This window comes from Daphnia magna, linkage group LG3 (assembly GCF_020631705.1).
Source record: "Daphnia magna isolate NIES linkage group LG3, ASM2063170v1.1, whole genome shotgun sequence".
Lineage (NCBI taxonomy): Eukaryota > Metazoa > Arthropoda > Branchiopoda > Diplostraca > Daphniidae > Daphnia > Daphnia magna.
Genome location: NC_059184.1, coordinates 8,530,140 through 8,542,508, shown reverse-complemented (window position 1 = coordinate 8,542,508; position 12,369 = coordinate 8,530,140).

Here is a 12,369-nt window from a genome sequence, read left to right as displayed (position 1 = left end):
TTGAGTCTCCCACTGGGCCCTCCGATACACCAGCCGAAAGCTGTCAAATAGGCACGAGGGGCTCGTTGGTGGAACGGATCTTTGCGAGTCTCAAAGATTTCGATGGCTGCCGGATGGTCATGGCCGATCAGGATTGCGACGTCCTCCTGCGTGGTAGAATAAACAGGTACATGGGCGAGGTGAGGCCACTGTTTGCTGAGGGTAGCAAGATTAATCGAGCGTTTATTGAGTTCGAAGGTTTCCATTACATGGGCGTCCGAGATGTCGAAAGAGAAAAGACCGTCTCTTGAAGTGACGTTGAAATTGACGATTTTTCGATTGACAGATTTCGCTCCTCCGTTAACCGTTCTAGTTGACACTTTTTCCACCTTGCCACGCAAATTAAGAAAACTAGCCGTTCTTCCCTTTGTGACGGATATTTCACTTCCGGGATCAAGAAGTGCATAGAGCGGCAACTCCTTTCTATTCGCCTTTAGAATAACTGGGACAATCGGTAGTAACGTGTAGCTACCAGCTGATTTAGTTGTGATGGAACCAGAGAATTTTGAAGGAGTTGGCTGTTTTTGACCTACTCTTTTAGGATAGAGACGTGGAGCTCCGTGTAGAAGAGGTTGATGGATGCCATCACAGTTAGGTTTCGAGCAACGTTCTGTACGAGTGCATGCCCTGCTTAAGTGGTCGTTGCCTAAACATCGAAGGCATAGGTTAGCGTCCTTAACGATTTGGGCCCTTTTTTCAACTGGGGTATCCTTGAACTTTCTGCAGTCCTTCATGTGGTGCTGATGCTTACTGTTGCATCCCGGGCATCTTGGGGTCGCATCAAGGTTGTCAGGATTCGGAAGAGACTCAGACGTAGTAGAGAACACGTTTGGCTTGTGCGGCGCACGACGCTTTTCATCTGTTGGTTTCATTTGACGCTGGTGATGAGTTTCCATTGAACTAGCTCGTATAGATTGTTCAGCCATGGCGACTCCGTCGAGCCATTGATCTAAATCTTCTATGGACGCAAGAGTCGGTTGCATCGCCCAACTTTTCTCACCCCATCAACTTTTTAAAGCCGGGGGGAGTTTGGAAACTAGCTGTGAAAGTGTTGCGTGACTGTATAACTCCATTCCGTAACCTCCTAGCCGTAGAGTCGCTACAACGGAGTGGAGATCAGCGGAGAAAGCACGAAGAGCGTTAAAATCGTTGTCTCTAAACGACCGGAGTTTTAAGAGAGATGAGGTACATGCTTGAGATACGATTTGCGGGTTTCCGTATCGCCTCTGCAGTTCATTGAGAGCGTGTTGGTAAAGTCCGGGGTTCAGCAATGCTCCGCCGATATCCTTTCTTATGGCCGGTGTAAGAGCGTCATAGAGATGGGCGATACGTTCCGCATCGGAACTTACCGCATCATGAACGAAAACTTTAAACATTTGTATGAACATAGGCCAGTTGCGAGGATCCCCGTCGAAACTTGGAGCCTTCATTCGGGGTGGTTTGATACAGGAACGACAGGTAGTGGCTTGTGAGGTGGCGAGGGTATGGATCCAAGCGTCCGGAGTGTAAACGGCGGGTGGGCTAAGGACCGTTGGCGGGGGAGCGTATGGACCTGGAAAGCCTGTTGAGTACGTGGGGTTAGCCGGCACAAAGGAAGTTGCCGCAATATTGCCTGGAAAGGACATCGAAGTTTGTCGCGATCCAGTATTTATTGACGAAGTGGGCAACAACAAACTGGATATAGTGGTCACCACGGCCGGCGTGTAAGAGAAACTTGAGGCCGGTGGAGGTAAATTCATAGTTGGTACGTGGGTGGACAAACCCGGACCTTCCGATGGACCTTGATTGACCAACCCGAGTCTCGTTGATGGTTGAGCCGGAGGTTGAGAAGTGGGTGTGGGCCCAAAGGAATTCTGTTGGTTTAGATTCCTCCATGAGGAACCTTGCGCAGCAGTTGTTGTTGTCCCAAGCGGGAGGGGTGCCGACATTTGAACAGGTGTGACGTTGAATGAAACCGGTGGAGTGACATGACTCGTGGTTATGGGCTGCGGTACAGTGCTAGCAATCAACGGTGTGGAAAACCTCGGGTTCACTGTACTAGCGATTGTGACACTCCCAGCGTTCGTGGGGATCTGTGGTGCGGATGTTGAGCGTTTTAAGGAGCTACCGGGAGTGAAGACTTTGTTAGCCAGATTACGCACCATTCCAAGAATTCCTACCGAGGGGGTTAGTGGTGTCGTCACCGTCGACTGGGCAAAGAGTCTCGTTGGTGTAGGGATCCTCGACGTGGACGCCACTGACGGAGTAATTACCGTAAAGGCTTGTCCGGCAGCGGGAATCGAAGAGATATCCGGTTGCGTTGCAGTTAGGATAGCGGAAGTACGCAACTTTGAGCTCGTATCCGACACGTTTGACGTTTGAGTACACCCTGTAGGTGTATCATTTAAACGAGTTGGATTCTGAGAGAGAGAGAGATGCGAAGACGAACGGCTGACCTTTGATACAGCACTCACGACGGATGAAGCTCGTGTTGGACCAGGCTGATAATCAGTAGTGAGTTCAGCTAGCTGTTGCCGCATGATTGCGCCGCTAAGTCGCTGTCGATCCATTTCATCACGCAGCTCTCGCTGCTTCCTTTCGTTCTCCACACGTCGCTTATAGTTTTCGAGATCTCTAATTTTTGCGTCCTCGTCTTCCCTACGTTTCGCCTCGTCTTCGATTTGCTGAAGCATCAACTCAGCCTCCTTCTCCTTTCGCTCAGTTTCGTGAATTTTAGCTTGTCGGGAAGATACGCTGGAATGACGTGACGATACTCTGAAAGTCCTAGAAGCACTGGACTTTGATTTTGACCGGGCCTTATAATCGTCACAATCGGCTAGAACCGACTGATGATCATAGATGACCGCTTGAATCCACTGTTTCTCTCCCTCAAGATCGTCTTCTGTGCAGTTGGGGGTGTTACATTGAACGAAACGGTCATGACGCTTCTCTAAATTATCATAATCGTGAACATAATTCGCACGGAGCGCTCGTACGGTGTCGCGGTCTTCGCCGATTCTTATCGATTGTAAAAGCTTCTTGCCTGCTTTAGTATGAACCATTTTTCCGTTGGTTCTCAGTCTCTTAAGACGATCAGGATCGACGATCGCCTCTAGGTCAGACATCACCTCCTCCTCCTCATCGATGGAAGTGAGAGCAGTAGGTATAATTTGAGCCATGACGCAATTTATTTAGTACAAGCGAATGAAGGTACAAACGGTAGGTACGTAATAATTACGGAAAGAATGAAGCTGACCTCCTACAAGGAGACGACAAACAGAATCACGAAGTAGTGGATTAATAATGGCGGACGATCCTGTCACGAGGGCCCGTACGGAAAAGTTGACTGAGACCAAGGTAACGTGTCTCGTTGGTCTTAGTGTTCCGCACACGTATTAATCTCGTAGGTGGCGGTGTTGGTGCCGGCTCAGGTGAAGGTATGTCGTCCTCTGAGGACGGTCCGACCTCACTAATGACCTCACAGTCAGATAGATTCGGGATGAAGTTGTCTTCGTCTGATTCCGGTTGACCCGGTGGAGTGGGAGGTTCAGCTATGGATGTAGGGGGCCACTGTTCAAATGGACGGAAGGTTAGCTTTCTATGGTTTGATGGCAGTACGAAATCCGCTAAGCGTGGTCGCTGCTGATGATGTTGATCAGTGGTCTCTTCTATAATATCGACGGTGGAAACGACCGCAGCGGTTCTTGATGCTTGGTGGATCTCAATTCGTCGTAGAGCTGCCGCCTTTCTCCTTTGACTACGAAGTAACTTGTCCGCTTTCTTCCGCTCAGCGCTATTAAACCTACGCGGAATATTGGTGGCTGGTAGGACTTGCTGGAAACCAACTGTCTGGCTGGTAGGACAGACGAACTAGTCGACTTGTTACGGAAGTCCAGTTGACGGGACGGAAAGGCTAGACTGATGGCTGAAAATCCAGCTGACGGAACACTAAAGCTTGAAAGGTTGAAATCCAGCTGACGGAACAGTAATGTGGGTACTGGACAGCTACAGCGCCGGCCCGTAAGGTTGGACGGCCAATATATGTCCAGCTAACGGAGACGATACAAAACGAAGAGTTCACGTCACTCTGCCGAGCAGACCGCCGAATGGGACACGAAACGTTCAAAAATTGCGTTTGCGGCCACCCTGCCGAGAGCAGACCGACGAAAGGGCACGAGAAAGTTCGGTAATTGCGTTCGCGGCCACCCTGCCGAGAGCAGACCGACGAAAGGGCACGGGAAAGTTCGGAAATTGCGTTCGCGGCCACCCTGCCGAGAGCAGACCGACGACAGGGCACGGGAAAGTTCGGAAATTTTGTTCGTGGCCACTCTGCCGAGAGCAGACCAACAAAGACACGAGAACGTTCAAAAATTTGTTCGCGGCCACTCTTCCGAGAGCAGACCAACAAAGACACGAGAACGTTCAAAAATTTTATCGCGGCCACTCTGCCGAGAGCAGACCAACAAAGACACGAGAACGTTCAAAAATTTGTTCGCGGCCACTCTGCCGAGAGCAGACCAACAAAGACACGAGAACGTTCAAAAATTTGTTCGCGACCACTCTGCCGAGAGCAGACCAACAAAGACACGAGAAGGTTCAAAAATTTGTTCGCGGCCACTCTGCCGAGAGCAGACCAACAAAGACACGAGAACGTTCAGAAATTTTGGGTTCGCGGCCACCCTGCCGAGAGCAGACCAACGAGATCAAACACAGAAGCACAGCAATTATATTCAAAATACACACAAGACCAAATGAAATGTAAATTTAAACATAAATGGACAGTGTTAAATTGCTGGGCTGCTTGGCTGGGATTCGTCTACTGCGGGAAAACCGGATGTCTGCCTTCTTTTTCAAAAAACGGGCCGATAAATTCGAGGTGAAAAGGTTGTGCAACGCTCTGCAAACCTTCCGTGGGATGAACAAAAATAAACGCCAACCGCGTGGTGATGGCCGCCGTGCCGGGTTTCGGTATTCCCGGTCGATGCACCAAATGTTGCCACTCCACACGATTTCAATGCCCGTTGGTTGCCTGCCAACAGACAAGACGGGATAGGGCGCAACAAAAAACAAGAAACCCACGCGAGAGCGACACGTAATGGCTGCCAAACCAAGCGTCTCGTTGGGAAAGACAGTGGGGTATCCAGAAGGAGATGTCGTCAGGGACACCAACACAAAAACAAATTTTTTACAACACCAATACAAACTTTAACGTCGTCGACGGAAAAACGACAAACTTTGAATTTAATCAACTCGGACGAAGCTTGTAGTGGGTTGAAACGAGGTCTAGATGTCTTCAGGTTGGCGAAAAAAGTCGCGACTGCCCGTGCACTCGAAGCTCCGCCCTTCGTTCCCGATTCCCCTACTCCTCCGACAGCGTTGCCGGATTTAATTTGAAGGAAACAGTTTTTGCAAGCTCTGACTCGCCAACACCCTGACTGGCCGGACCTCCTCCATGACAGTCATCCAGGGTAGATCGGGTGGCCACTGCTCCATAGGCTGCCGAAGGAATTCCGGTCCATACCACTATCGGGCGGACAGCGCCTCTTCCTCCATGGTATACCACGTAGCTTCGTCCACTGGAATCAGTCGCTCCGGGATGAAGTGCCATTCATCCAGGTCTGTGTGAGGGTTTGTATCTCGCCTACGCGACTAACGTGGCGTCCTGCTCCAGCCAGACTACCAACCTCGACCCCGATATTCTCAAGGCTTCTCTTCCTGGCGTCGCAGAGGACGTCAACAGCAGCTTGTGCAATCTGTTCTTGTCAAATCAACACGTCTTCGCATCTAAAAACGTGACTTGGGAAACACAGGGTTAGGTAAACACGTATAGATACCCAAAGACTGGGCCTATCCGCCAGAAGCCTTAAAGGTCATCCCCACATCAGAAGGAGTCTCGAAGAAGTTCATCAAGGAGCTAGCGAACAACATCATTCGTCCACCCCTTGGGCTGCCCCAATCGTTCTAGTAAAGGAAAAAACAGGAGATGACCGACTATGCATAGATTAACGGAAACCGAACGCGATTACGAAGAAAGACTCCTTTCCCCTACCCCGAATTGATGACGTGCTAGAATTGCTGCACGGCCAGCAATGCTTTTCCACTTTGGATTTAGCGTCCGGGTATCGGCAAATAGAGATGGAAGAATCGTCAAAATAAAACACCGCCTTAATCGTAGAAAACAACGTGTTTGAGTGGAATCGCCTTGCATTCAGCCTCACTCATGCCCCAGATACCTTCGAAAGGTCAATGAATTTCCTCCGGCAAGAAGAAATTGGCAAGTCCTGCTTGGTCAACCTGGATAATATCATCTTCTCAAACTAAAACCACATAAAAAAAGAGTTTTTGAATTGTTAGATAAGGCCAACCTGAGGGTAAAACTTCCGAAGTGCAAATTCCTAGCAAAATCAGTGCCATATATAAGCCACATTAGTTCTGCGGACGGCGTCCGCCAGACGCAAAAAAAATTTATGCCCTAGCAAACTGTACGGAACCCCAGACTACCAAAGAATTGCAGTCCTTCTTGGGATTAACATCTTATTACGGACGATTTATCAAGGGATTTTCTACCATTGCCTACCCACTGTTAAGCCTAACGAAAGCAAAACAAAACGACAAGATGGTATTGGGTATGGAGGAAGAAGCTTTCGAGTATAGGAAGAAGCTTTCCTATACTCGCTTATCCTGACTTCACAAAGATGCATGAAGGAAAGGACCAACCAATCGCTTACGCCAGCAGACACCTTAATAAAGCCTAAGCGAAATATTCCACCATTGTAAAAGAGGCTGCAGCAGTAATCTTAAGAATAAAACGTTTCCGCCACTATCTGTAGGACGAACCTTTCTTCATCATCAGCAACCATCGGCCGTTCCAGGGGTTACAAAAATTCAATGACGAAATCAGTAGGCTCGGAAGATGGTCCATTATGTGGACTAATCTCAAGTACTCCATCAAGTACCGCCCTGGTCGCGTTTATGAAAATGCCGATTTCCTGTCCTGAATCTGATCCTTTTAGTTCAAGCTGCCCCGAGGACCGCGGATATCATGTTCTACCAGCAAAACAAAGATCCCTTTTGCAGTGACATACGGAACTACATGGAAAATGGGACCTTTAGCAAAGAGAACAGTAACCAAAATTGGGCGAAGCTATATTCTGTATCCGAAGGTTTATTGGTCTACCTCAACGAGCCAACGTCAAATAAGAGGAGACGTTTCGCCCAAACACAAGTGATAGTACCTCTTAGCCTAAGAAAACCACTGTTACAGGAGTACCACGATTTCTCACTCTTCAGCCACTTAGCCTATCAGAGGACTGTTGTACGGTTGCGAGATAAATATTGCAGGCCAAGAATGCTGTTCAACGTCAACGAATATTGATTAGCTTGCGAACCCCGCGCTCTTCAGCGACGATTGAACCTTCGAGGTTTTTAAAACCCAACCCACCACACGCAATCTTCCAAGAAGAGAAGTCATCTAAAACCTCTTAAATTAGTTTAAAAATGTAAAATTTAATTGTCCATTCCAATTTTGTATGTTTCTCCTCCCCTCACTTGACCTTCTTCCCCCCCCCCTATCACTTTATTGCTATTTTCCGCTTGACCGACGTGTCAATGACTCCACTCTACCACTTTACCTTACTTCTTTATCACAACATTTCACATTCATTCGTGAAATGGTGGCTTGTGCTTTTATAATTTTATAACCCAAGCTAACCTTAGCGTCCCCAGGTTGAGATGCAGCATAAATCCCACATCCCTTTTTCCCCTAGCGTTAGTCCTCCAATAGTTCTCGCGAGTAGTTGTTGCAGCCGTGTATTCTTGCTGTCTTGCTGCTTCCTTCTTGCTGCCCTAGTGCTAAGTGTTTGAAAGAAAAATAAATGAATCGGTGTTGAATCTCGTTGTGTTACGTCGTGTCCTTTGCCGACTGTCATTCTGCTGCACAGGCACCGCTCCCCCCCCCTTCCAGTTACATCGCCGGGGCTCCCGCCCAAGCCTACTAGATGTCAGCATGCAAGTACCCGAATGGTAAGTAGGCTACCGCTTATCCTTCCTCTTTTTCTACTTGTGATTATTTAATATCCGGGCAGCCGACGTGACTGGCTGATAGATCCTAACATAAATCATTGTACACCTCCCAAGCAGACTGCTCAGAATATTGTCATGTAGGGGAGACCGGGTCTAGTTCGGATGAAATTCGCTGTTAGGCCATAACTTTTTAACGGTTACGAATTTCTTAGATTTTTTTGCACCAGCAGAATCATCGTAATTTGCGCTATGACTCGTATTTTCTCATGGTTATATCTTATAAGACAGATGAGTTATATCATTTTGAATTTTTGTAAATTTTCGACTGGACAAAAAAAACGCGGCGTAAGACCGGACCGTGTACGGATTAAACCGGACAACCCTATTAATGCTCCGAATAACCATTTTTAAAAATATTAAAAAATTATGACTTGTTTATCTTATTGTAATCTTTAAGCAAAAGTATAGTTTAAGTATGTTTACACAAAAAGTTTTATTCTCCATGCAAAATCTATGGGGACGATAGAATAAACCCAAAGACTAGGCAGACAAAATTTAAGAAACTATGAAACTTAATGGCATAACACAATAAAGAACAATTATGGATCAGTCCTATTAACTCTTTTTACAACTCTTCCTGAGCGAGTCCTCTTTGGTGACGGAAGTGCTGTTGGCCGATATAATGGATCGATATCTAAGTCAAACTCGTCGGTGGAATCGGCCACTGATTCACTATTCTCTTTGTTACTTCGCGTTCTTCTAGTTTGCTTGTGACGAGGAGCAGAATCCTTAGCTTTACTTCTGGGGCGATCCTGCTCAAAAGAATTTTTCTCTTGTGTGCTAGTGAGGATGCGCGTTCTATCGGTTGTTCTTCTAGGTGCTGTTCGCACTCTATCCTGACTAGCTTGTGGATAAGGCCTAATTTCTTCAGGTGTGACGACCCTTCGGGACGCAAAAGTGCTCGGGTTTGCGACGGGTGTTGAAGTGACGGCACTGACATCAGTTGTAGTACGGTTCACGGCGACTGATGTTGAAGCGAAGGAGCCAGCCGCAGTTGTAGCACGGTCAGCGGTGACCGATGTTGAAGCGACGGCGCCGGCTGAAACTTTAATAAGAATAGAAATTTAAATGAAATTTATAGCGACTTAGATTTATAAGAAATGAAGCACACAATACCTTGGGGTCGATCAGTTGTAAATAATGGCAAGAAATCTTAATCCGAGATATCACGGTTGAATGGAAAGATACCGGACTTGGAAAACCACTGATGATGTTTGCTGTTCTGAATGAACGTTGAACGGCTTCCGGCTGAGCTCCGCAATCTGATGAATCGAAATTCGAAAGCCGGGATTCAGATCTTGCCAATCGTTAAATGCAGTCCTTAATGCTCCTTTGAATGGCCCATAAACGCTCAAGTCAAGGGGCTGAAGTTTATGAGAGCAACGAGGGGGAAAAGTCAACATCACAATCGCGGAATCTCTCGTCGGTGTTCCAGATACGGAAAATTAAACAATTGTAAAGAACCATCACTTACATCAGATTTTCAAAGAATGTCGCTACGACTGCTTTGTTGAATCCGCTTGCACGGCCTTGGCTTGTTTGATCTGGAGCGCGGATTGATAGTGTCTGATTTCTTTCAATAAAAGCAGAGAACCAATTGCGAGATGCAGCTTCAGTTTTTTCCAATTTGGTGGTACTTGCACACTATTAGTGACAGCAAAGTTACCGGAAAGTTTACGCGTTTCCAGAGAAGTCAGGCCTTGGCTCATAAGTGCATTTTTTCAAATATTCTGCGAGTTCTATTTCTAATGCTGAACTGAAAATTTGACGCATGGGACAACAGCGCTTCAACTGATTGGGTACAACGTTGCCACTTGCACGGACTTTAGTAACGTAATCAGAAACAGTCGTTCTTGCTAGTTCAAAATAATCCGCTGCTGCTCTAATTGTACCCCGCTTTTCAATCACTTCAGTGACGGCACACTGGAGCTTTTCCTCGAATGAAAACGGACGTGAACTCTTCCGAACGTAATGACGTACCATCTTTGAAAAACAGGACCAGAAAAAGTATTTGCAAAAACAAACAAATGGGCTAAAGTGTTTAGACTACTAACCTTGAAGTATAGCAAGAGTTTAAAGTAGAAGAAAACAAGTGCTCGATTCAAGCGTGAACAACGGAATGAGAATGAAAACCTATACCACTGCTTCTTCTTATATATTGCCAGATTTCTTACGTACGAGAACAAGGGACAGATCTAGCTGTGATTAGCTCGGAAGCGCCCGTATGAAGTTAGCCAGTAATGTTAAGTGGTAACAACTAACAAGCCTGCTTGTTACGAAAAGACCGCATAAGCACCGATTTTTCAGCTAAGGTCTGTCCGGATTCAACCCCTTTTTTTCCGGTCCTAACCCAAAGACGGGGTTCATGAAAAAGCATCGGTAACTTGAAAACGATGAAAGTTATGAAACTGCTGAGAATGCCATTGGATAAAGAAATGAAAATAGAATACTGTGGAATAATTTCATTTTTTTATTTTAATAAATGAATAGCTGAGACGAAAAACAACAGAATCTAAACTTAAAAATCTCGCGTACCGAAAGCAATCACCCCTGCTGGTTCGTTCAATGCGGAATTAGATTATCATTGTTCTTAAAAATATTAGATTTAAGTAATTAAAATTAGTAAAGATATCTCAAATGTCCGGTTTGACCCGCGACCGTTGGTATGTCGAATGAAATGGGGAGGCCTTATATTGCCTTTTTTGCCTTAAAGTGATACTTCCTCATACTCAACAGTACCACAGCAGCTGTTTTCTGATTTATTGATTTAATTTTGGTTTTTAATGAGGTAAAGTGAGTGTGTACAAAGTGTAACATGCAGGAACAGCCCAGCATGTGGACGGTTGATCAAGTAAGTGAAAGTTATTGTAAACCCCTTCCTTTTTACCTTCAAACTTCCGTATAAAAACGCATGCTTGTAACAGTGTAATTAGAATTGTTTCTGGGTTCTGAGACGACTCCAACCCACACTGAAATACACGGTGTTAGGACTTTTAGAATTGGAGGTTCAACGAGAACGAGAACGAGTTTGTCCCAACGAGACAAACATTTGTTACAAAAGAAAGTTTCTGATCCATATGCTTTATTTCAGTCATAAGTGGTCTACGCCTCCACACACGAGTCTTCAAGCAACCAACAAAGGAACACCATCGAGGTAAGCGAAAGCCGTTTGATTCTCCTGTACAAGATACTACTCTCAAAGAGATCACCTTATACCCCAATATTGTCGACGACCAGTCTGTCTTCCGCCTGACTTTATATTTTTGGACACGCCTGACCTTAGCTAACCTTAAATTCTGCTCGCTGTCTTCCTTATAAATGACGGAAATCCTCCACTTGGTAGAAAATTGGAGAAGGAGTCAGTCAGCAGTCGGAGAAGAAGTCGGTCAGTCAGTTGATCTTCTGACAGTCTTCTTAGAGTCTTCTCTCAAAGCTTCTATCATTCTTTTTCCTTTTCCCTTTTACCGCTGTATTTTATAATCTGTTGATGCCAAATTTAAATAAAATCCAAACCCAAAACAGAAACCTTATTTCATTCGTTTCAATATTGTTGAGTCTTGTTTACGTATTTCTTCATTTTATGATATATTTCTTTATGCATTTGAGATGCTATATAGTCGTTTTCCCAGTTTTGTTTCTTCGAATGCATCGTTCAACAGGAATTCTACTTCTTGTCTTATTTATCTTTCAGATTTACTTTTCCTTGTAGCCGTAAATTCATTGTATGCCTGTAAGTCGATATGGTTTTAAATATTTGGGTATTGTGCTTTTGGTGATATGGATTTTGTCACTTGGTCAATGACCATATTATGCGATAAGGCTGGTATTCAGTACAAACGGACGTATGACATCAGGGTTTCCCTCATATATAGTCACCATATAATCTTGTATCGCTCTCAGTCTTACTCTTACTGCCCTTGAATACAACGTAGTGTTACATGGTGGAGATGGAGAACTACGGGTAAGTCTTTTTTTAGTTGTGCTTCTTTTTTGTTCTGTTTTGCGAAGGCGGTAGCTGTCAGGGACCTCTAAGAGTCGTCGACTCAAGTGGTCCTAGAACCTAACATTGTTGGGGTACGAGGTCACGGCACAGTGTCCTCAAAGTCAGAGGGAAGTAGCAACGAAAAAGAGACGCCGGGGGAGGAGAACGGTGGTGGAAAGGGATAAGGCTGTGAAGACGGGCTGAGTGAACGTTGATAGTGGTAACCGTGAGCTGAAGAATTCGAAAAAAATCATGTTAAAGAACCACGAGCCACAGAATTTCGGTAA